This window comes from Oryctolagus cuniculus, chromosome 12, assembly GCF_051225735.1.
Source record: "Oryctolagus cuniculus isolate XC-2025 breed Fujian yellow rabbit chromosome 12, ASM5122573v1, whole genome shotgun sequence".
NCBI classification, from domain to species: domain Eukaryota; kingdom Metazoa; phylum Chordata; class Mammalia; order Lagomorpha; family Leporidae; genus Oryctolagus; species Oryctolagus cuniculus.
In genome coordinates, this window is record NC_142878.1 from 103,231,095 (window position 1) to 103,255,677 (window position 24,583).

Consider the following 24,583-nt stretch of genomic DNA (forward strand, 5'->3'; position numbering starts at 1 on the left):
ATCCACTATAATTAAGTTACTATTATTTTCAGTGGAACATAATCCAAACCATCATTACACAGACATTTCTTTCTCTTTCTTTTAATCTTTAATGATTTTCTATCCAAGTTTGGAGTTGGACTCACTTGAAGGATGTAGAAAATTCTGACACCCATACCTTCCTCAGTCTGAGCTTACAGTTCTTTTCTGAGTCAGCTATCCCCAACAGGGTGTGCAGGCTCATTTGGAAAAGAAACGCAGGGTAGGCCTTCACAGTCAGTTGGAAGGGGGTACAGGTGATTCTCGGGGCCCCAGTTGCAGATTTTGTGTGAAATTTAGGCTGTGTGCACAGTCCCAGGTGTGTGCAGAGACTGGGGCTGCCTGGGGACATCAGAGCATCTCTTGTCATGGTTCAATGGCTTCCATGTCCCAGAAGAGGAGCTCACAGATCCAGAAAGCTCCGGGAATTACTCACAGATTCTCAGAGCCAACAGGACAGCAACCACCTGGTAGAGCGGGAGACCAGTGCATGCATGGATGAAGACAGAGGCCCATGGAGTCTACCTGTCCACACTGTGCCCTTGACTTTGCTGAGGGTCCAACTTCCTGTTGTTCGCTGATGAGGGGAGAGCACCCTGTGCAGTGCATTACAGAGTATCAGCACCATCACAGAGATTCAGATGAGTTAACCCTGTATTGATTGACACAGCTGGTGCTAGAATGAATGACCATCTGATGACCAGATCAGGTCTGGATTTCTGTTCACATTCATCTCTATGGAAATTAAAGTAATACGTGTTTCTTGTGTTTACTTATTGAAATTTACCTAAGAGGCAGAGGAATAGAGAGAGGGAAAGGAGGAGAGGGATATGGAGAGGAAGAGAGAGGCAGGGCTATTTGCTGGTTCACTTTGGCCAGGGCTGGACCAGGTTAAAGACTGGAGCTGGGAACTGAATGCAAGTGTTGAACCTGGGACCCAATTACTTGAGCCATCACCCCTGCTCTCCAAGATCTGTATTATCAGGGAGCTGGAGTTAGAAGGTGGAAGTGGCTGTCGAACTCAGGTACTCCGTGGGTGTCTTAACTGGAATCTTAACTATTGTACCAAACACCTGTCCTGTTTCTTGTTTTATAAATAATATTTAAAATGGAAAAAATAATAAAGAGCACTCTACCTCAATAAACCTTGAGGATGTAACACACCTCTTATTCTAGTCCTACTTCCTCCGATATCAGAAAGCCTTGATAATATTGACGATATCCGGGCAATGATCAGTTTCTCTGAATCTTATCCTTTCCACTTCTGCAACTGCACTAGAGCCCTTCTTGGTTTGTTGTGTATCTATACCGGAGACATGGGGACAGGCAGAGAAAGAAGGCACCAAAGAGTCAATTCCTCTGCTCAAAGCAGGAGTTGAGAAAGGAATTGCAGAAAATATTAACAGTTGACAGCTCTGATTCATGGTCCTCAGCCCTCCCACCCCATCCATTTCCATGGAGAATTACAAATTGTTTACAAAAACAAACTTGAGGGACAAGAGGAATGTTAACAAGGTTAGTCATAGATGTGTTGTAACAATGTGGCTTTTATAGAACTACTGTGACAACAACCTCCAAGTACCCCATCCTAGAAAACAACCTGCAGTGACCGAAAAGTTGTTTTGATTTGTTTGTTTGATATTTAGAGAAAAGATTCGGTGTTGGAGCCTGCAGAATTCCCAACTGAAGCCAAGCGTTGCAGGTGGAAGGGCAATGAAAAAGTCAACTAAGGTCACACTGTCCCAGGGCACGGCCAAGAGTCTACATTTGGGTGAGTTTCCTGGAACACGAGGGACAATGAGCTTGGAGGCAAAGGTAGCCTACTTGGGATCAAGCCTCCCAAGTGGTTTACAGGACGTACTGTGGGAAAATTTTATAGCAGCTGTGCAGAGGAGAGACTATAAAGGAGAAGCTTGATTTTTCCAATAAGACAATAAGCTTTTGGGGATGATCCCCATCCCTCCTTGGAACAGCTTTCTTCCGAGCCCAGAAAGGAGTCAAGGAGTTAAGTAAGTGCAATTGATTTGGGTTAAAATTCATCTTAGTGGCCAGAATATTATAGCATTTTTGTCTTTTCGTAGGAATATCTCACAATTTTGTAGGCTTAGAAGGGAATGCAAATATATTATTCCTGCTTTGAAAGAGGAACTTTATGTATGAAACAAACCTAAATGGCTTTTATATTGTCGATCCTCACTTTCTCAGTGCACTAGAGTAAGATCCCACTATCAGGTGTCCCATGGCTGCACCAAAGGCTGCGATTATGCTAAAGTTTCAATGTGTCCTTACACAAGTTCGTGTGTTGGGAACTTAATCCCCCAACTCAGGTGTTAGTGGTAGCTTGAGGTGAGGCCACTGGGGAATAGAATTAGATGTGGTTATGAATGGGGAACTTCCATGGTAAGAGGAGAAAGAGAGAGCTGAGCTGATCCAACCCGCGATGAGATGCCCTGCCCTGTGTGAGGACCCGGCAGGAAGCCCCCACCGGAGGCTACCCCAGGCTCTTGGACTCTCCTTCCTCCAGAGACAGGAATGCGCTCCCCACATTGCTGTTCATCGTGAATGACCGAGTCTGTAGTTTTCAGTTGCAGCGACAGATGATGACTAAGGCAGGCTGTCGCCAAGTAGCAGAGTTCCTTGGAAGAACTTTTAAAACCTCTCAGAGTATTCCCTCAAGGAGCGTGAGACCCAGGAGGGGGAGAACAACTTTCTGTGGAATCTCTGCTCTTTCTTCAGAGGCAGCATGTGCTAAACGGTGGGTTTTCTGCAGCCTTCAAAGATGGTTTTTCCTAACTTCCTTCCATGGGGACTTGCACTCGGTATTCAGACAAGGCACTGAGATCATTGAACGTGATTGACAATGAGTCCTGTGGCCAATCAGCTCACGGGCGAGCTTTGCAGAACCCTGACTTCGTGCATCCGGGCATCCTCTGTCTTCTTTTCATCCCCATGTCTCTGTTTCTTTAGGACAATGCTTGGGACTTAGCATAAGCTCAACAAATGCTTACTGAGTGAGTGGGTGAGTGAGTGACTGGAAGGGGAAGCCACGTCCATCAGTGGGAAATGGATACACGGTGTGGAACCGAAGATGTTGCCCGCAGCTGGGCTCCAGGTATGTATGCGTCTAGAATTACAAGCAATTACCTGGTGTGGAAAGTAGTTGCTGTGTGAATTTCCTGCTCAGTGTACTTTGAGGTTCTTCCTACCAATCATAGATTCTGTTTTTGTTTTTGAAGTTTGGATAATGTATAACTTATCTACAAATCCACAGCTGTGGTTGCTATCAGAGCCAGCTCTTGTCCATGATTCCCCCTGTTGCGTATTCTTGTTGACATGCGGATGGATGGGATCAGAATTCGGGATGCTTTGAAGATGCCGGGGGAGATCTGGCATAATTTGGGGATGTGGTGAGCTCATTAGGAACAGGGAGCAACAGTAATAGGAATGACAGTGCTTTGTTCATCTTTTAATCCAAGATGAGACAAAGAGAAAAGGACAGAGAGGCGGGCTCTGTGGCACGGTAGGTTATGCCTCCACCTGTGGTGCCGGCATCCCATATGGGAGCTGGTTTGGGTCCGGGCTGCTCCTTTTCTGATCCAGCTCCTTGTTAGTGGATTGGAAAAGCCATGGTAGATGGTTCAAGTGCTTGGGCCCCTGCAGTCACATGGGCGACCCAGAGCAAGCTCCTAGCTTCAGGTGAACCCAGCTCCAGCCATTGCAGCCATTTGGGGATTGAACCAGCAGATGGAAGATATCTCTCTCTCTCTCTGTCTCTCCCTCACTCTGTAACTCTGCCTCTTAAATAAATAAATCTATTTTTTTTTTTGACAGGCAGAGTGGACAGTGAGAGAGAGAGACAGAGAGAAAGGTCTTCCTTTGCCGTTGGTTCACCCTCCAATGGCCGCCGCAGCCGGCGCGCTGCGGCTGGCGCACCGCGCTGATCCGATGGCAGAAGCCAGGAGCCAGGTGCTTTTCCTGGTCTCCCATGCGGGTGCAGGGCCCAAGCACCTGGGCCATCCTCCACTGCACTCCCTGGCCACAGCAGAGGGCTGGCCTGGAAGAGGGGCAACCGGGACAGAATCCGGCGCCCCGACCGGGACTAGAACCCGGTGTGCCGGCGCCGCTAGGCGGAGGATTAGCCTAGTGAGCCGCGGCGCCTGCCAAATCTATTTTTTTTAAAGCAGAGTAGACCTGGTGTTCAGCCAGATTTGGTGAGCAGCAGTAGGACACAACTCCCTGAATCTGGCTCATCAGTTTGTGTAGGTATTGCCATAGCTGGTGTGAAACCAGAGTGAGCTTTCTGCAGGGTTCCTGCCTTAACAAAAGACTGAAGTGTTGGGGACAGCACCGTGGCTCACTTGGCTAATCCTCTGCCTGCGGCGCTGGCATCCCATATGTGCACTGGGTTCTAGTCCCGGTTGCCCCTCTTCCAGTCCAGCTCTCTGCTGTGGCCCAGGAAGGCAGTGGAGGATGGCCCAAGTGCTTGGGCACCTGCACCCGCATGGGAGACCAGGAGGAAGCACCTGGATCCTGGCTTCGGATGGGTGCAGCACCGGCCACAGCGGCCATTTTGGGGGTGAACCAATGGAAGGAAGACCTTTCTCTCTGTCTCTCTCTCTCACTGTCTAACTCTGTCAAATGAAAAAAAAAAGACTGAAGTGTCAAAGGTTGCATGCAACTGACATAGAGGAGCATAGAGGAGGATAGGGAGATGGGGAAATAGACAAAAGCCAAGGTTTGGAGATGCAGCCATGGGGATGGACCCACATCTCACTGTCAAGGGAAATGGCTATGCGTTTCCATTTAACTCGAACATATTTACTTTGTGATTCTGGCCAGAAGCCTCTTAACAATGCCTCTCTTCTTGGGATCATTCTGGAGCTGGATTCTGGGGCAGGTGGGACAAGCATGTGTGTGGGAGTTAAGTGCAATCAGTCCGTCCTGGCTACAGCACATCGGGGTCCACACAGGCCAACACATGTCTTTATTCAGTCATCATGGGATGAATAATAATTGCACATATGGCCACTGAAATCTGTTTCCCCTTCAAAGTGCTCACTGTCTGGCTTGGGCTGGGTTGGGATTTTGCAAATTGGCATTTGGGCAACTGCTTTTCCACTGCTGAAGTGTCAGACCATTGAAGATCAGCTCATAATCCCTTCTTGGCCCAAGACATCCAGAGTTATTGCAAACCATAATTGCAGGACAGAGTTGCAGGCTGTGCATGCGGCCGTGACATTTTTTTATAAGCTTGTGCAGAATGTCAGGAAAATTTCATTGTGCATTTTTATGGGCAATGTAAAGAATGCTTTATAAATATCTTGGAACTGGAAAAAATTAGTGGCAACACACACACACACACATGCAAGCAGGCAGCTCTAAGCTTATTGTTACTAATCATAAACATCAGGTATCTAGTGATCTAGCAACTTCGTAGCAAGATACACCACAAGACAAGTCTGGGAGGGTTTTGCAGATGTTGACAAGCTGAGAAACCAAGATCCATACCAAACCCTCAGCAAGAGCTAGGTGTAGAGCAATTCTGCATTCTCTTTGGAACTGCTTTGTTCTGCAATAAAACCTAGGAACCAAACAGCCTCTGAGTCACTTATGTCTAAGTAGAAAATGGAAACGTGGGGAATGTTGTTGGAAAAAAAAAAAAACTGAACATTTGATAAATGTTAGCTATGATCCTAAGGATATTCAGCTTCGCTCTTGGTTGACTTAGAAGCAGCTGGGGTGATCTGTACATTTCTCTGGCTCACCACCAAGGTCAGGAGAATGACTGTAGCGGGAAACTGGGTTGGACAGACTCAATAATGAGGGAGCGCCTTGAGCAAGCCGCAGCGACACTCCATTCCCTGTGCCAGAGCACACAGGCAGGGCCAGCATAGAACTGCCTGTGTCAGCATTTCAAATCCACACGGTATTGCATAAGCTTTCCAGTGACAGCAGGGACAGCGCGTTTCCTGGAGCCTCCGAAGCAGCGCTGGAAGGGCCGTTCGAAGCATCTCGTCTCACTTTCCTTGCAAGGCTGAGCTCCCGGGTGTTGAAAGCAGCAGCTCTCTTGTCTCTCAACGTTGGATTAAGTACTGTCAGGGGCAGGAAGCTCATTCCCCAAACAGTTCTTCTCTCCATCCGTTCTATTGTTACAACTTGTTCTTGAGCCTTATTGCTATTTCTTTTTCTTTAGATTTTATTTATTTGAGAGGTAGAGTTACAGAGAGAGGGAGAGACAGAGGGAAAGGTCTTCCATCTACTGGTTCATTCCCCAGATGGCCACAATGGTTGGGGCTGTGCCAATACGAAGCCAGGAGCCAGGAGCTGCTTCTGGGTCTTCCAAGCAGGTGCAGGGGCCCAAGGACTTGGGCCATCTTCCACTGCTTTCCCAGGCCATAGCAGAGAGCTGGATTAGGAAGATGAGCAGCCAGGACACAAAGCAGCACCCATACGGGATGCCAGCGCCGCAGGCAGAGGCTTAGCCCACTGCACCACAGTGCTGGCTCCAGTTCACTGGTATTTCCACTGCTGTGGACTCCTTTTGGAGTCTCACAGAACACCCAACAGAAGTCAAATTCCTAATCCCCACGACAACCTCTTCCCCTCTCTGCAGGCAGCTGCCGTACCACTCCTGGTCCTTTCCGTCTTTACCCACGTCCCTAAGCATCTTGTTCTCCACGTCCCAGCCACGTACGTCTTTCAGTTCCACGATCTGAACTCTTTTTGGCTTTTGCTTGTGTGATTTCCTCTTCCTAGAATTCTGTTGGTTCTGCTCTTTCTGTAGCCGGACCCTCCTGCTCATCCTTAGCTCTCAGTTTAGACGACTCCCAGTGACAACTCTCTGATCTCTCTATCTGAGGAAAGTCCTGTCTTTCACTTCCTCAGCTTTCTGTCTTCCTCATGTTTTTTAGAATAACCTGTAGTTGTTTTGTATTGATTCCAGCTTTGTAATCTCCACTACAGAGCAGATCCAGAGACTTTCTTATTATTGGATTTCCCGTATGTATGCAGCCCTCAATGGCCATTCATAGTGTGCACTATGAACGAACTGCCAGGCTCGTTAGTAGGAAGTGGAATAATAATGACATTGGCAGTCTCTTTTTGTTTCCAACCTTAAGAGAAATGACTCTCATTTTCACCATCTAATTATGCTTTAAACCTGCTGATTTCAGGTTTCTAGTTGGAATCTTTGACAGACAGTGCTGCCCCCCAACCAACATCTTTACTTAATTCTAATAAAACTCCAATTCTGTTTGAGTCACCTGTGTTCTTCCATGTAGTCATGTGGACTCCCAGGAAATAATGGCCGTTGCATTATTACCAGCCATTGCTCTGTGAATGGGGTTTTGATGAAATTCCAGCTAATGAGACAATTTTTGTTTATTTAATACAAAAGGTTTTCTCTTTTACAAAGAGACAGCAAGAGAGCAGGGCGCTCCTTCCAGGTCACATGGCAGTTTCTGCAGGGTAACATGGCTGTGAGGTCAGCTAGTGAATATAACACCAGTACCAGGGGTCTTCAAAACGTTCCTGGAAAATGCATATCACAAAAAACTATGTATAGATTCCAAATTTTTTTTGCACAAAATTGAATTTAATTCTTTTTTTTAAAGATTTATCTATTTATTTGAAAGTCAGACTTACAGAGAAAGGGGGAAAGACAGAGAGAGCGAGAGAGAGAGAGAGAGAGTGATCATCCATCCACTGGTTCACTCCCCAAGTGGCCACAACAGTCAGAACTGAGCCAGGATGAGGCCAGGAGCCAGGAGGTTTATCTGGGTCTCCCATGCAGGTGGCACACACCCAAACACTTGAGCTGTCTTCCGCTGCTTTTCTCAGGCCATTAACAGGGAGCTGGATCAGAAGTGGAGCAGCCGAGACATGAACTGGCGTCCATATGGGATGCTAGTACTGCGTGAGGTGGTTTTACCCACTATGCTACAATACCGGCCCGAATTTAACTGTTAATTCTATTTTTACCCACGCATTTTGATCGACTATAATGTGATTTCATTTAAATAGTGATCATAACCCTGAAACGGGAATAAGCAATTAGCCCAGCAGTAAAGACACATATTAGAATTCCTCAGTTTAATTCTCAGCTCCAGCTCCTGACTCTAGCTTCTTGCAAATGTAGGCCATGGGAGGCAAAAGTGATGGCTCAAGTAGTTGGGTTCCTGCCACTCAATGTGGGGGAGCTGAATTGCAATCCCTGCTCCTGACCTCAGCCCCATCCCAGCTCAGCCATCGCAGGCCCAAGTGTGGGGGCCCTTGCACCCACGTAGAGACCTGGATGAAGCTGCTGGCTCCTGGTTTTGGCCTGGCCCAGCAGTGGCCATTGTGGCTACTTGGGGGATGAACTAACAGATGGAAGGCTTCTCTTTCTCTGTAACTCTGACTTTCAGATAAATAAGTAAATCATTAAAAAAAAAGTTAAAAAAGCAAAAAACCCTACTCTAGTAGGGATATTGACAATGGCCATAAACAATAACTGAATAGAAAAAATTACCATTTCACCTACAACTTTTACAGTAAATTTTAAGGTAATTGCTGATCATTAAAAACTGTAGTAGTACAACATTGTTAACCATGGGTTTGACAAAGGTATAAAACAAAGTTTTGCAAAACTGCATTTACAGAAATACTGATACAGAGGCATTTCTTATTTTTTTGTTTCTTTTCTTTTTGTTTAAATTTTAGCTCCCACATGTGAGGAAGGACACGCGGTATTTGTCTTTCTGGGTCTGGCTTATTTCATTCAACATGGTGTCCTCCAGTTGATTCCATTTTGCTGCAAATGGTAGAATTTCATTCTTTTTGTAGCTGAATAGTATTCCATGGTGAATATATATATCACATTTTCTTCATTCATTCATGTGGTAATGGTCACCCTGCTTGACTCCAAGTTTTGGCTACTGAGAACAATGCTGTTGTCGTCAAGGTGGAGTGGGTATCTCACTGATACAATGTGTTCTGTCTTTTGGGTTTATACTCAGTAGTGGGAATGCTGGATCATATGGCAAGTCTATTTCTAGTTTTTTTTTTTTTTTTTTTAAGAATTATTCATAGTGTTCTCCACAGTGGCTGCACTAATTCCCATTCCTACCAACAGTGTGCAAGTGTTCCCCTTTCTCTACATCCTCTCTTGTATTTGCTACTCTCTGTGTTTGGATTTTAGCCTTTCCAACATGGGTGAGGTGCTATCTTGATTTGCATTTCCATGATGACTAGTGATGTTGAGCATTTTTTTTCCCATATATTTGTTGGCCATTGGTATTTATCCTTTTGAGGATTGCCTATTAAGGTCACTTGCACATTTCTTAATTGGATTGACTATTTTTGTTGCCTTTTTTTAAAAAAGATTTATTTGTTTTATTTGAAAGAGTTACACAGAGAGAGGAGAATCAGAGAGAGAGAGAGAGAGGTTTTCTGTCTGATGTTTCACTTCCCCAGATGGCCACAACAGCTGGAGCTGGGCCAATCTGAAGCCAGGAGCCAAGAGTTTTCTCCAGGTCTCCCATGCGGATGCAGAGGCCAAAGGACTTGGACCATCTTCTACTGCTTTCCCAGGCCATAGCAGAGAGCTGGATTGAAAGAGGAGCAGCCGGGACTAGAACCAGTGCCCATATAGGATGCCAGTGCTTCAGGCCAGGGCGTTAACCTGCTGCACCACAGAGCTGGCCCCATGTTGCTGTTTTGAGTTTTTAAAGCTGTTGCTATGTTATGGATATTTATCCTCTGTCAGGTAGGTAGCTTGGAAATTACTTGTTCCTGATTGTTTCCTTTGCTATGCAGAAGCTTCTGAGTTTGGTATAATTCCATTTGTTTAGTTTTGTTTGTATTGCCTGGGCTTTGGGGTTGTCCTTGACATCAGTGTCTTGGAGTGTTTCCCTACATTTTCTTCCAGCAACTTCATGGCTTCAGGTCTTAAACTCTGCCATCCAGGAGAAGTCCAGAACCTGATATCTTTACTTCTGCATTCTACAAAACATTCAAAGAGGAAGTAATGCCAGTACTTTTCAAACTATTGCAAAATATTGATGGAACCAGATGGATCTCTGCCAAACTCTTTTATGAGGCTAGCCTCACTTTGATACCAAAACTGAACAAGATTTGACACAAAAAGAAAATTACAAATATTCTTAATATAGGAACACAGACACAAAGAGTCTCAACAAAATACCAGCAAATCAATCCAAAATCACATAAAAAAGATCATATATCAGGATCAAGTGGGTTTTATCCCAGGAATGCAAGGGTGGCTTAACATTCACAAATCAATAAAAGTCATAAATCACATGACATTTATGAATGAGGAACAAAATCCATACGGTTATCTCAATAGATGCAGAGAAAGTATTTGATAAGACTCAACACCCCTTCATGATAAAAACCTCCACAATAAATTTTAAAAAAAGGACACATGCACCTTGGGGACCAGCACTCTGATGCATTGTGTTAAGCTGCCATCTGCAGTGCCTGCATTCTGTATGGACGCCAGTGCAAGTCCTGGCTGCTCCACTTCTGTTCAGCTCCCTGCTAATACACCTGGGAAAGCAGCAAAAGGTAGCCCAAATAAGTCCCTGGGTTCCTGTATCCACATGGGCGATCTAGATGAAGCTCCTGGCTCTTGGCTTTGGCTTGACACAGCCCCAACCATTGCAGCCATTTGGAGAATGAACTAGCTGCTGGAAGATCTCTCTCTGTCTCCATGTAATTTTGATTTTCAAATAGGTAAATAAATAAAAATCTTTTTAAAAAAGATTTATTTGTTTATTTGAAAGTCATCATTACACAGAGTGAGGAGGAGAGGCAGAGAGAGAGAGAGAGAGAGGTCTTCCATCTGCTGGTTCACTCCCCTAATGGCCGAAATGGTTGGAGCAGGACCCACCTGAAGCCAGGAGCCAGGAGCTTCTTCCAGGTCTCCCATGCAGGTGCAGGGGCCCAAGGACTTGGGCCATCTTCCACTGCTTTCCCAGGCCATAGAAGAGAGCTGGATTGGAAGTAGAGCAGCTGGGACTCGAACTGGTGCCTATATGGGATGCTGGCACTGCAGGCAGTGGCTTTACCTGCTACACCACAGCGCCAGCCCATAAAAATCTTTTTTTTTTTTTTTGACAGGCAGAGTGGACAGTGAGAGAGAGACGCAGAGAGAAAGGTCTTCCTTTTCTGTTGGTTCACCCCTCAATGGCCGCTGCAACAGGCGCACCGCGCGGATCTGAAGCCAAGATCCAGGTGCTTCTCCTGGTCTCCCATGGGGTGCAGGACCCAAGGACCTGGGCCATCCTCCACTGCACTCCTGGGCCATAGCAGAGAGCTGGACTGGAAGAGGAGCGACCGGGACAGAATCCGGCGCCCCGACTGGGGCTAGAACCTGGTGTGCCGGCGCCGCAGACGGAGGATTAGCCTATTGAGCCGTGGCGCTGGCCACCCCCTAAAAATCTTAAAAAAAAAAAAAAAAAGAAAAAGAAAAAACACACCTCAAAATTTTAAAAGCAATGTATGACAAACCGATAGCCAATGTCATTCTGAATGGGGAAATGCTGAAAGCGATTCCCCTCCACTCTAGAACAAGACAAGGATGTGCACCTTCCCCCTCACCATTCTTATTCAATATAATGCTGGAAGGCTTAGCAAGAGCAGTTAGGGAGGACAAGGAAATTTTAAAAACATTTTAAACATGCAAAACAAAACATCATTTTGAGATGCCAATAAATGGCCTGAAAATGCAAGGAAAACCAAAAGAATGATTGACACAAATTCAGGAGATGGTGAGGCAAAAGAGGATTCTCATCAAGAGGTTTTACCTGCTCTCCTCATATATATGATTCCGAACATTCGTGCACCAAAAGAGCTCTTTTTTATTTTTTGACAGGCAGAGTGGACAGTGAGAGAGAGAGAGACAGAGAGAAAGGTCTTCCCTTGCTGTTGGTTCCCCTCCAATGGCTGCCACAGCCGGCGCACCGCGCTGATCCGATGGCAGGAGCCAGGTGCTTCTCCTGGTCTCCTATGGGGTGCAGGGCCCAAGCACTTGGGCCATCGTCCACTGCACTCCCAGGCCACAGCAGAGAGCTGGCCTGGAAGAGGGGCAACCGGGACAGAATCCGGCGCCCCGACCGGGACTAGAACCTGGTGTGCCGGCGCTGCAAGGCGGAGGATTAGCCTAGTGAGCCGCGGCGCCAGCTTGTGCACCAAAAGAAACTTATCTCACCCAGAGATTCTGAGTGAACGATGGCTCTGGGTGTTGGATTTGCATCAAACACAGTGAGAACCAAATTCCAGTATTGCCACTTCATAATTGCATGACCGTGGGAAAGTTAAATTGGTCTATGCCTCAGTTTTCTGAAGAAATAAGGTAACTACTTCAAACAACTGGTGTGTGGATGAACTGGTTAAACACAGGCAAGACCCCTAGGACCCAGCCTGGGACGTTGGTCACTCTGCTGTATTAGCTGTTAAATGTTTAGGTTCAGGTTTTAGATATCATTTATATGCTGGTGAGTTCCCCAGTGTTCTCCCAGACAATGACAAGGACAGCCATACGTTTAGTTGGAAGCAGTGGCATGGACGTGACTTTGTCTCTCTTTTCAGAGTCCTGCAGTCTTTGGTACACAGGAAATGCTCAGCAAACATTGCACGGAACAATATTTGAATACACTTTGCCCAAAGCCCATAAATACAGCGAAGATTCCTAGAACTTTTAAACCCTCAGTTCTAGTAGTAGAGTCATAAGCTTATGAAGTCTGGGAAAGAAAAAGTAATCAACAATCAGACAGAAAATATACTGTACTTTCCAATTAAAGAGTCAAAAAGGATTGACTCAATAGTTATTTGATCGGCCGGCGCCGAGGCTCACTAGGCTAATCCTCCACCTTGCGGTGCCGGCACACCGGGTTCTAGTCCCAGTTGGGGTGCCAGATTCTGTCCCAGTTGCCCCCCTTCCAGGCCAGCTCTCTGCTGTGGCCAGGGAGTGCAGTGGAGGATGGCCCAAGTGCTTGGGCCCTGCACCCCATGGGAGACCAGGAGAAGTACCTGGCTCTTGCCATCGGATCAGCGCGGTGCGCTGGCTGCAGCACGCCGGCCATGGCGGCCATTGGAGGGTGAACCAACGGCAAAGGAAGACCTTTCTCTCTGTCTCTCTCTCTCACTGTCCACTCCGCCTGTCAAAAAAAAAAATAGTTATTTGATCAAAACTAGGTAAAGGAAATAACCAGATAATACACTAAATTTTGACAATGAATATATAGAAAATAAAATTGAATATCTCTGTCATTACATTAAAGATGAACAGGTTAAATTTGCTCATAAAAATAGATGGAGTGTTTGGCCCAGTGGCTGAAATGTTGGTTAGAAACCTGTTGTGGATCATGGTGCCTGGATCAATTCCTGGCTCTGATTCCTGCTTCCAGTTTCCTGCTAATGCAGACCCTGGAAGGTGGGAGCGGTGGTAGTTGGGTTCCTACCACCCACATGAGACACCTGGCTTTTCTCTGCTCCTGGATTCAGGCTGGTCTAGACTCAGCTGTGGTAGGCATTTGGGCAGTGGGTCAACGGGTGGGAGCTCTCTCTCTGTCTCTGTTTTTGTCTCTCTGGCTCTTGAAAACAAAGTGCTAGAAAAAGGGATTCCAGGGAAAATACAACCCAGAGAAGAGCAGAGATTGAAATTGTGACATCAAACAAAATGAAATTGAAGGCTCCAGCCTCTGGAGTGGAGATGGGCGATGAGGATAAGAGGCACACTTTATGAAATCACTAGTCTCAACATTGCCCCTCCAAGTAGACAATGTAGCACCAAATAATCAAAATATACTCACAGCTGAGCATGCTGCTATCTCTCTCCTGGACATATCTGGCAGAAAAGAACTAATAACAGTTTGATCATCCCTTGTGCCTTTTGACAGACATTGGCACCTGATGGGCACATGATAGGGCTACACTTGGGTGAAACCATATGACTGATTAGGAACAATAAACATGAGTTGAAATGTATTTGGATGCTGTCACTGTTCAAGATAATTAAGAAGAAACACATTTGGAAATAATATTTGAATCAAAGAAAAATTAAAAGAGAAATGATGAGCTATCTTAACCAGGGATCTCCACGGGATACAGTTATAGTTGTGCTCCAAGGGCCCGAGGTTACCCTAGACATTCGTGTGGTTAAACTGCAGAGAACAATGCAGAGCTAAGACTTCATCATAAGAAATCAACAAAATGCTACAGCGGTCAAGACAAAGTTAAACTGCATTCATAAAACGTCTAACATTATTAAAATAGAAAAATGCATAAATGGATTTTAAGAATTTTCCTTGAGAAAACTGCCCTGGTTTAACTCAAAGGCGAAAGTAGAAGGATGAAGAATTTTTTAACTGAAATGTAATAACTGTATATGTCTATGGAGCACAGCGTAAGATAAGTAATTAAAATCATGATGTGTGTTCTAGCAGTGATGTCTATAACAGACAAGACGTGGAAGCAACTCAAGTGTCCATGCACTGGTGAGTGGAAAACACACTACTGCTGAGAGTACAGTGGAACATTACTAAGCCTTGAAAAGGAAGGGAATTCTGGCACCTGCTACAGCATGGAGGAGCCTGGAGGGAATAATTATGCAGTGACAAAAAAAGACAGATTCTGTAGGATTCCACTTATGTGAGGGGCTGAGAGTAGTCAGTTCATGGGGACAGAAAGTAGGGAGGAATTGCCAGAGGCTGGGGAGGGGGAACCAGAAGTCCCTGTTTCATGGGGACAGCGTTCAGTTTGGCAAGGTGAAGCATTCTGGAGATGGATGCTGGTGACAATGGCATAACCAGGTGGACTCACTGCACTACACGTTAAAAATGGCCAAAATGACAAGTATTGGGTCATGGATTCCTTACCACAGTTCATCATTTTTAAAAGGTCATAATAGACAGAGAGAAGCTTGAGGATGCTATATTCAACTTAGTAACAGATTTAAAACTGAAACAAAGACGACTGTTCAGCAACATGAATTCTAAAGGAAGCATACTTAAGTATAAGAGAGTGAAAAGTGATTAAATATTTACCCCGGGGCCGGCGCTATGGCTCACTTGGTTAATCCTCCACCTGCGGTGCTGGCATATGGGTGCTGGGTTCTAGTTCCGGTGCTCCTCTTCCTATCCAGCTCTCTGCTGTGGCCTGGGAGGGCAGTGAAGGATGGCCCAAGTGCCTGGGCCCCTGCTCCCGCGTTGGAGACCAGGAGGAAGCACCTGGCTCCTGGCTTCGGATTGGCGTAGCTCCGGCCGTGGTGGCCATTTGGGGAGCGAACCAACGGAAGGAAGACCTTTCTCTCTGTCTCTCTCTCACTGTCTATAACTCTACCTGTCAAATAAACAAAAAATTTACCACTGTAAAATGCACGACTGTATGGATTGATAGTAGATTAATATCAAATCTTTACCTGAGCAGATTGTTCCCTGATATTTAAACTGTCTCACTCCCTAGACCAGTGTCTCTAACCTTGGGTGAGGGTTGGGATTCCCGGTGAAGTTTAAGAGTGTTAACACCTTGGTCCCATCTGCAGAGATTTCTGCAAAAGGGATTAGCAGTGTGGTCTGAGCATGGAGTTTCTTTTTTTCTTTTTTTCTTTATAATTCCCTGTGTACTGCCGATAGGCTAATGTTAATAACCACAGTTATAAACAAACATGGGGAAAAATCCCAGCATCATTTGCTCAACCCTGCATTATTGCAATACTAAAACTCCAAACTTTAGAAAATAGGACAAAAGAGGTAAATGTAGACCAATCTTAATTATGGCTATGGTTGCATAAATGTGAATTGGGTATTTTCAGGTAGATTTTTACGACTTATCAAATGAATAAAGCATTGTGACAAGGCAAGGTGCAGCACAGGATTTAAGGGTGAATAAATACACAGAGTTCATTACATCAGTAACTTAAAGAAAGCAAATCCCATCAGAATATTAGACTCTGGAAACAAAAAATATTTGACAAAATTCACTAGATTCCTCCATTCCTCTCCCCCAAATTCCAAATTAAATGCAAATAGAAGGGAACTATTCAAATAAAATAAAGAATGTTTACCTCAAATCAATATCAAATGTTTTCTAATTTATAAAAATTATACTGACTTCAGTTATAGCCAGGAATTAGACAGGGATGCCAGTTGTCACCATGGTTCTTCAACTTTGTCATTAAAAGTTTTAGGGCCGGCGCCGCGGCTCACTAGGCTAATCCTCCGCCTAGCGGCGCCGGCACACCGGGTTCTAGTCCCGGTCGGGGCGCCGGATTCTGTCCCGGTTGCCCCTCTTCCAGGCCAGCCCTCTGCTGTGGCCAGGGAGTGCAGTGGAGGATGGCCCAGGTGCTTGGGCCCTGCACCCCATGGGAGACCAGGAAAAGCACCTGGCTCCTGGCTCCTGCCATCGGATCAGCGCAGTGCGCCGGCCGCAGCGCGCCGGCCGCGGCGGCCATTGGAGGGTGAACCAACGGCAAAGGAAGACCTTTCTCTCTGTCTCTCTCTCTCTCACTGTCCACTCTGCCTGTCAAAAATAAAAAAAAAAATAAAAAAAATAAAAAAAGTTTTAGCTAATGAATTGGGAACAGAGAATGGAATACTTGGCACTAACAATGTAAAACAAAGTATCAAATGATCTCTTGATGCTGATATAACTTTTAACTAGAAAACATAAGACATGCAAAAACTACTACAAAGGTAAGCCAAGGATATGCAATGGTAAGTCACAGTACAGCAACTCCAAATAGCTCATAAAATAACAATAGTTACTCAATCTCACTACTAGACAAGGAATGAAGATGGAGCTAATAACTATGAAACAGCCCCATCCACACACAGACAAGTCAATGTAAATAAAAAGATGTATAGCCATTGTTGCTGGAAACCAGGGGAAAAGACCTACCTGTGCTCTTTCTCTCTGTCTCTCTCTCTCACTGTCCACTCTGCCTGTCAAAAAAAAAAAAAAAAAAAAAAAAAAAAAAAGCCAGCGCCACGGCTCAATAGGCTAATCCTCTGCCTAGCAGCACCGGCACACCAGGTTCTAGTCCCCGTCGGGGCGCTGGATTCTGTCCCGGTTGCCCCTCTTCCAGGCCAGCTCTCTGCTGTGGCCAGGGAGTGCAGTGGAGGGTGGCCCAAGTGCTTGGGCCCTGCACCCCATGGGAGACCAGGAGAAGCACCTGGCTCCTGCCTTCGGATCAGCGCAGTGCGTCGGCCGCGGCAGCCATTGGAGGGTGAACCAACGGCAAGGGAAGACCTTTCTCTCTGTCTTTCTCTCTCACTGTCCACTCTGCCTGTCAAAAAAAAAAAAAAAAAAAAAAGAAAGAAAAAAAACCACCTGTGCTACCTGGTTGGTGGCAAGGTAAACCGAATCTTTGTGGAAAGCAATGTGACAACATTTGTTAAAATAATGTAGAGCTTCTGACCCAGAAATTCACTCCTGGTAAAATTTTCCTCTAAAAACAGAAGCTGCGGTCCATACAGAAGCCTCCATACCTGGATATTTATTACAGCATGGTTGGTAGTGGCAAAAATGAGACAGGAATGCAATGCCCAGCCACAGAATGAATTTGATGCACAGCAGTTGGTTTGGAAAACAATCCATGGGATATTTTTAGGCAAGAAAAGGAAAAGGAAAAGTCTATAAGAAGATTCAATTACTGTGAGATAGACAGTAACCTCCAAACAAAAAAACCTTGTATGTTTCCTTGTGTATGAATAGAATTATGCATAAGTGTGGAGCTATGTGTGTATATAGGATTAAGTGGCTATTTAAGCATGCATATCACTACAACAAATCAAGCAGGTATCTATACCTCAGTATAATATGTGTGTGTGTGTGTGTGTGTGTGTATCAAGGGCAACTCTATGTATATATGTAAAATATACACAAATGTTTCTATATGTAGAGGACTAGATTTATGCATATCTCTGCTTCTATGAATAGGAAAATGTTAATTCTCACAGGAGTAATAATATTGACTAGATTGTTGGTATGATTGCCTGCCTATGTACATATGTGTGTTTGGATGGAGTTGAGAATAAAATTGCATATAAAACCAGGGGTTGTTGGGGTTAGGGCTACCGTTATGTCTATAGATGGGAATGGAGTTGAAGGGTGTGTACATTCAGGGACAGGCATTGTGGCTCAGGGGGTTAAGCTGCTGCTTGAAACCCCGCATCCCATATTAGAGTGCAGTTTTGAGTCCCAGGAAGTACCAGATGTTGGTGTCGAGTTCCAGCCAGCTATGTGGGACATCTGGATGGAGTTCCTTGCCTCCCGGCTTTAGGCTGACCCAGCTCTGGCTACTGAGGCCATTTGGGAAGGAAACCAGCAGAAGAAAAATTAATCTCTCTCTCTCTCTCCCCCTCTCCCTTTCAAATAAATAAAATAAATTGTTTTAAAAGCAAGGGTTTGTGCATCAGTATGAGTTTGGGGCTTGGATGTGGAGAGGATTAAGATCTAAATTAGATCCGGATAAGATATGATTATGATCTATTTTTCTACACAATTATATGTAAGATTCTACAGCTGTAGCTTCTTGGGATTGTGAATATAGATTTTGTGGCATTACAGAATTATTAGTTGGATTTTAAAGTTCGTACCTGAATATGATTTTGATTCTACCTCTAAGATTGTGATTAACTATATTTAACTATGTAAATCTATGTGTGTAGGAATATATAAATATATCTGCCTTTTGCATCATAAAATTATGTAAGATGTGTCTATATTTGTAATAGCTAGGGGTTTGTAAGTGTATTTGCATAGAGTACCCTCTATGGGTTTGTGTGAATATACATCTAATTATGCAGGAATATATATATATAGATATATGCATTATATATGTTATACACATACACATATCAGGGGTCCTCCAAAAAAATTTAGAGGAAATTGCATATTATGAAAAAACTATACTTGGATTTAAAAAAAATCTTCTGCACCAAAATAGCCCATGTCTGAATAGGATCTGACCAATTTGAGGCCAGAAGAAGAAAAGACATCAGTTTGAAAACAGCCCCTTGAGAGCAGTGTGAATTCTGCTAAAATGGAAGGCAGAACATGCTTAGATGAAACAGCAGTCAGCTTTATGGGGACAGTTCCTAGAAGAAGCCAGCAGGTAACAAACGGACAACTCATTTTAGGAAGGGACGGGATGATCTTGCCACCAGAATTCACAACAACAGACCATCTACACCAATTTGCCAGGAAAGAAATTAATCTCCGTTGTATCCTAACTGAGGACCAACGATTAACAGCAGACGTAAAGGCCAACAGCAGGAACACCTCAGCTGGTTCGGCTTGAACAAGTCCACAAAAAGCAGAGCAAACTTCCCACTCAATGGGTGCAAAAATGTTGCCCTCAGATCAGCAGCAGACAAGGGCACCACTCTCCATGGAGATTTCACACAAGTAAGATCAAGAATCTGAAGCAGTTCTTCAAAGAATGTTACAACGGGAGGTGAAACCTGGCTTTTGCCCTGTGATCCGGAAGATAAAACAAGATCAAAGCAATGGCAACCAAGAGGTGGGAGTGGTCCAGTCACAGCAGAAGTGACTGGTAACCAGCAAAGGTCATGGCCACGTTTCTGTTGTTGTTATTGTTGTTGTTTTGGGGGGATGCTCAAGGCATTTTGCTTTCAGACTTTCCAGCGAGCCAGGAAAGACCGCACCTGCTTCCTAGGGCAGTGTTTTGAGAAAGTGTGCCACGCCCAGGACAGCATCTCCAGGCAGTCCTCCATCCCCACAGTGCTCCTGTCCATTCCTCCCATCAGTCAAGGAGGATTTTGTGAGCATTTCAGTAGGAAATTGTTACACTTCCACCTTCAAGTCCTGATTTGGCTTCTTCCAGAGTACGTTTCATTTCCTAAACTTCAGACATCTCTCAAGAACACCTGTTTTTCTTCAGCTAATAACATGGGAAAGGATGCATGGACGTGGCTACCTTTCCAGGACCCACAAGTCTCCAGGGTTGCACTAAATGACTGCTATTACTGGTTATAAAAGTGTCTTGAATTTGATGGAGCTCACGTTGAAAAAAACAGTTTTTGTGCTTTTATAAAAATGTTTATTTTCAGATGCTTGAAAAGCAGAATTCAAGAGAGAGAGAGGGAGAGAGAGAGAGGGAGAGAGAGAGAGAGAGACCTATTTAATTCTTAAGTCTGTTTTCCACAAATATTTTGAAATCACATGCTGGCTTCAGAAAGTTCATGGAAAACTGGGCTTAATGGATAATTCATATTTTCAACAAATGTTTTAAAGTACCCTCAGCTGACTCATGTATATATACATGTATTTGAGAATACATACCAATGCATATATATTTATAAATCATAATCCTCTGGTATGTTTGTAACATCTGTTAATTATTGATTTGCAAAAGAGATCCTACAAAATGGAATTTTGCCAAGATTATGTAAATATATCCATGCTTTTAGAGGGTGCTTCAGTGTTTCTTTCTCTGATTCCATATTAAAGTGTGTAATTAATTCTATATCTCCACCAAGTTATGAATGTTGATCTGGATTTATGGAACACCAATATGAAGATGCTTCAAAAGCCCTGGAAAGTGGTGTTGACAATTAGTTTATTTTGGTGATGATAATATTTTTTGGTGCGTGAAAAAAATTTTTTTTCATACTATGTGGAAAAACCATGCATGGATTTCAGAAATATTTTTGTATTAGTTCTGTATTTGTTTACATTTCATAAATACATATTTATAGGATTCTGTATGTTGATTAACAGCTGTAACTTTATATATTTAGGATTATGTAAACACTTCTCTCTCAGTATGGTATTTAAATGTTAGCTTCTGTTCTATGGGATCATAAGAATATCTGTGTGTTTGACAGGATTATGTTAGTAGAGTTCTTACATGTATCTAGGAGAAAATAATAATACATTCATCTGACACTAGATAAAATTAAATACATGTGGTTAGATCTAGAACTCTTTTAGAATTGTACAAATGTGTGTACGTATTTAGTTGCACAGAATCACAGAAATATATTTGTATATGTATTTGTAAATGCATTTGTGTGTATATTACCTTTTGCTTCAAAGAAGGCATAAACATATCAGTGTCTGTATATGATTGTACAAATATCATAAGTCAATTTCTTTTTCTATCTCTCTTCAGGTGAGATATACATCTCTGCCGTAAATGTTTATGAAAATCCATCACTATTTTTATCTATGTAGTGTCATATCTTCTAGGAGCATGTAAAATATCTTAATCTGAATCTCCATAGAAGATTAACTAAATGTGTTCCTTGAATTTTACTTTAACTATACTTTAGATCTTTGCTCAAGATGGGCATGTATACCAATACAGTTATGTAAACATACTTGTATCTGAAAATCTGTATTTATACCATCTACATATTTTGATATTATAAATACATTAGATACAAATTGTACACAAGTTATGGAATCTAGTTATTACAGAAAAACCTGCCAAATCATGGCACAAAATACAAAATTAGAATATTACTTAACATCGTGGTGCAGCAGGTTAAGACATTGCCTGTGACACTGGCATCCCATATTAGAGCCCTGGTTGAAGTCCCATCTGCTCTGCTTCTGATCCAGTTCCCTGCTACTGCTCCTGGAGCCTCAACGGATGATAGCCCAAATGCTTGGGTCCCTGATGTCCACGTGGGAGACCTCAGTGGATTTCCTGGCTCCTGACTTCAGCCTTGGCCAGCCCTTGACCAGCTCCAGCCATTGTTGCCTTTTGGAGAGTGAACCAGCACATGTAAGATCTTTCTCAGTCTCTCCTTCCCGCTCACTCTATCACTCTGCCTTTCAAATAAAGAAAATGAATAAATAAAATAAATCTTTAAAACATTAATAAAAGAATATTACTAGAAGCATGTACTCCTTCTAATTATTTTATCTGCTATTTCAGTGCCTTTCCCATGATCTAACCACAATTTTAAATTTTAAAAACTATTTTTTCCATAATAATATTATCTGATATATGTACTTTCCCAAGAAACATATATTTCTCTTATTTCTAAATCTTCTAATTTTATGATTTTCTCTGATTTAGTTTTTTTTTCTACTTAAAATTTACCCATGTTGGGGGCTGGCGCTGTGGCGTAGCAGGTAAAGCTGCTGTCTGCAGAGCCGGTATCCTATATTAGCACTGGTTCAAGCCCCTGCTGCTCCACTTCCAATCCAGCTCCCTGCTGTGGCCTAGGAAAGCAGTAGAAGATGGCCCAAGTCCTTGGGCCCCTGCACCCACATGAGAGACCCAGAAGAAGCTCCTGGCTCTTGGCTTTGGTTCAGCACAGCTCCAGCTGTTGTGGTCATCTGGGGATTGAACCAACAGATGGAAGACCTCTCTCTCTCTCTGCCTCTCCTTCTCTCTGTGTGTAACTCTGACTTTCAAATAAATAAATCTTAAAGAAAAAATTTACCCATGCTGGAATGAACTGGAAAGTGGAAAAATCTCTGTTTCTCTCCATCTTCCCTCTCATTCTCTCTCCCTCATCTTTCTCTTTATCTTCCCTTCAAATAAATAAAATAAAATAATTACTTAAAAACTTTTACCAATGTTGGTGCAGGTGCCTATATATATATATATATATAGCATATGAACTTATGGTCATTTATTAGTTCTAGAAACAGACTGGATGGATTAGTTAATTAGGATCAAACTTCCACTATTAATATCTGAGTTTCTGTTAATTCCCCCACTGTCTATTCTTGTGGTTACTAATGAACTTGAACATGCTTCATTTTTAAAAAAAATAAGCCTCTGGTACTTTCTTCTCTGTGAATTGCGTTCCAGATCTTCTCTTGCCATGCCAGGAAGGTGCCAGGAGCAGTGTCACATGGAGGTTGTTAAAAATAAGGATCCTGTCACCAAGAGTGTGAGCTTCCGACAAGAAGGGCACCAGAACACAGGCACAGAATCCGCAACTGCTTACTGGAAAAGAATTATCCCGGTAGATCCGGGCAGATTTTAAAAATGTAACTAATTATTTATTTAATTTTTTGAAAGGTAGAGAGATAGATAATAGGTAGATATACAGATTAGATATAGATATATAGATATAGATATATAGATTGATTTATCTCTGGGAATCAGTTTTGTAGGAATCTCTCCATTCCCTCACTTGTGCCCTTTCCTTGTCATAAGTAAATCAAGCTCTCCTTTGAGCACCTCCTGCTTGGGGTTGATTTCTTTGGCGATACCCCAAGCTAACCAACCCCTTGTGTCTGTTGACAATCTCAGACCCCATCCAAGAGGAGTTGGTTGATTGCTTTATTAGAGTTTGAGAGGAACCACTCATTTGGGTTTGCTTAATAGTTTTGTGTTCATTTATATATTTTGTGCCCCACTTAATAATGCGAGTGTTGAAAAAATTGTCATTGTTTACTTATAAATAATTTTCAATTTTCAACATCTCGCTGCATCTACTTCATACATAGATCTTAAATACATACACACTCAAAATATTGATCTTGAAAACAGGGATATTAATATCACATAACATAGGAATCATGACAAAAGGATCTTTTTTTTTTTTTTTTGACAGGCAGAGTGGACAGTGAGAGAGAGACAGACAGAGAGAAAGGTCTTCCTTTTTTCCGTTGGTTCACCCCCCAGTGGCTGTTGCGGCTGGCGCGCTGTGGCCGGTGCACCATGCTGATCCAAAGGCAGGAGCCAGGTGCTTCTCCTGGTCTCCCATGTGGGTGCAGGGCCCAAGCACCTGGGCCATCCTCCACTGCACTCCCGGGCCACAGCAGAGAGCTGGCCTGGAAGAGGGGCAACCGGGACAGAATCCGGCGCCCCGACCAGGATTAGAACCCGGTGCGCCAGCGCTGCAGGCAGAGGATTAGCCTAGTGAGCCGCAGCACCGGCCAGACAAAAGGATCTTAAAACAAGGAAAGAATAATATATGATTATTCAAAGGGTACAATTCAGTGAAGGTAATATTTATAGCTATCAATATACCAAATAATATGATCTTGACACATTTTAATAGGTTTTAACTTCCACCTATGAGATAATTTTGTCTTTATGGGTCTGGCTTATATCACTTAACATAATAATCTCCTGTTCCATTCATTTTGTGGCAAGTGTCATGATTTCATTCACTTTATGAGTGAATAATATTCCATCCTGTGTGTGTCCCATGTTTCCTTGACTCCAACATCAGCTGATGGGCATCTGAGTTGATTCTGTGTCTTTCCTATCATGGCTTGGGCTGTAATAAACATGGGATTGTGTTGACTTAATTTTCCCTGCACATCCTGGTTCCCTTGGTGGATCCCTTTTTAGTTTTTTTTTTTTTTTTGAGAAATATCCATATTTTTTTCCATAATGACTGGGCTAATTTGCATTCCCACCAACAGTATATCAGCGTTCTCTGTTCTCTGCATCCTCTCCAGCATATGTGATTTTTTAACTTTTGGATAATAGCCATCCTAACTGGCACAAAATGACACCGCATTGTGGTTTTTATTTGCATTTCCCAGAAGGCTAAAGATACAGAGTGTCTTTTCATGGATCTTTTGGCCATTTGTATTTCTTCTTTTGAGAAACGTCTAT

At 43.5% G+C, this 24,583-nt stretch overlaps 1 long non-coding RNA gene across 6 annotated transcripts; it reads left to right on the top strand.

Annotated features, from left to right (window-relative positions):
* The first annotated feature begins 1,570 nt into the window (after positions 1 to 1,570).
* On the top strand, positions 1,571 to 22,574 carry LOC127487720 (uncharacterized). Of its 6 annotated transcripts, none has more exons than XR_007914800.3 (4): positions 1,571 to 1,789; positions 2,986 to 3,130; positions 21,610 to 21,775; positions 22,205 to 22,574. It is a non-coding gene; the product is annotated as an uncharacterized LOC127487720 (long non-coding RNA). The 6 variants fall into 6 exon arrangements; XR_016217643.1 differs by lacking the exon at positions 1,571 to 1,789 and adding an exon at positions 1,889 to 2,027; XR_007914801.3 differs by lacking the exon at positions 1,571 to 1,789 and adding an exon at positions 2,525 to 2,773.
* Positions 22,575 to 24,583: the final 2,009 nt, after the last annotated feature.